This window comes from Gavialis gangeticus, unplaced genomic scaffold (assembly GCF_001723915.1).
Source record: "Gavialis gangeticus isolate Ggan-Ray unplaced genomic scaffold, GavGan_comp1, whole genome shotgun sequence".
NCBI lineage: Eukaryota > Metazoa > Chordata > Crocodylia > Gavialidae > Gavialis > Gavialis gangeticus.
In genome coordinates, this window is record NW_017728992.1 from 185,916,217 (window position 1) to 185,917,114 (window position 898).

An 898-nucleotide genomic window follows, 5' to 3' on the forward strand; every position below is an offset into this window, starting at 1 on the left:
AAAGCCTGTGTCTACAGACCCTAGGTTACCCCAACCTCCACTATAAACTGTTACTATTCATAGTTTCTGTAACTTTAATGATGTCTTTTCAACGTATGATCAATCCACACTTTTTCAGAAGCCTTTAAGTGGTGCTGATTAGTAGGATATTATGGAGGGTGAATCCCTTTGTACTCAAAGAAACTACGCTGTGGGTTACTTGCCAAATTCTTAAGATTCTTTAGTAGTTGCATCCAAGTTTTAAAAGGTTGTCTTCAAAAAAGTAAATTTATGTAACCTTTTGTAGAAGGAAGCAAAAAAGCAGAGGCTGATTTCTGACCAGGTAAACCGATTTCACATTTGGTTTGGTTACACATGTATTTATGTTTTTGCAAACTTGTTGCTGGGCTGAAATTGAATTAAAGTCATTTATAACACAAGGAGAGCTTTTCATTTAATTTTTTGTGCTAGTGAATGGAAGCATCTAATATGTCAGCCAGGCTTTAACAATGGGACCAAATTTCAGATTTCTGATATTCAGTGATGATAATTTTTAAAACAATCCCCTATTCAACTAGAACGAGCGATTCATTTGCTATTTTTTCCCATTCATGCAAGTTCCACAAGCACCTGAAGAGTTTTCCTTCTATTGAGGCATTCATGTTCATCTTCAATCCTCCTCCCAGGCAAACCTGATTTACTGCCCTTAGTCTGTGGCTGGTTTTTTGCTTTTTACATGCAGCAGCAGAATGGACCTGCTATGATCCTACTACATTTTAGATGGCTGCTGATCCCCAGGTTACAGATACACCAGCCTGCTGGCAGGTTCTGAAATGGGCTTAAAGAAACGTAAGCTATTCCTGCCTACTGCGTGTCATGCCGCTCCCTCCCCTTCCCCAACCGTTTCTGACTTTTTCTC

At 39.2% G+C, this 898-nt stretch overlaps 1 protein-coding gene and 1 long non-coding RNA gene across 4 annotated transcripts in view; both read right to left on the reverse strand.

Moving 5' to 3' along the window:
* Positions 1 to 857, reverse strand: part of LOC109305185 — a 6,337-nt gene extending 5,480 nt beyond the window's left edge. Inside the window, exon 1 of the long non-coding RNA XR_002099580.1 lies at positions 36 to 857. This is a non-coding gene — a long non-coding RNA (uncharacterized LOC109305185). The remainder of the gene's footprint in view (positions 1 to 35) is intronic.
* The window catches only part of TATDN1 (TatD DNase domain containing 1), a 42,486-nt gene that overhangs the window by 6,730 nt on the left and 34,858 nt on the right, over positions 1 to 898 (reverse strand). The window lies entirely within an intron of this gene.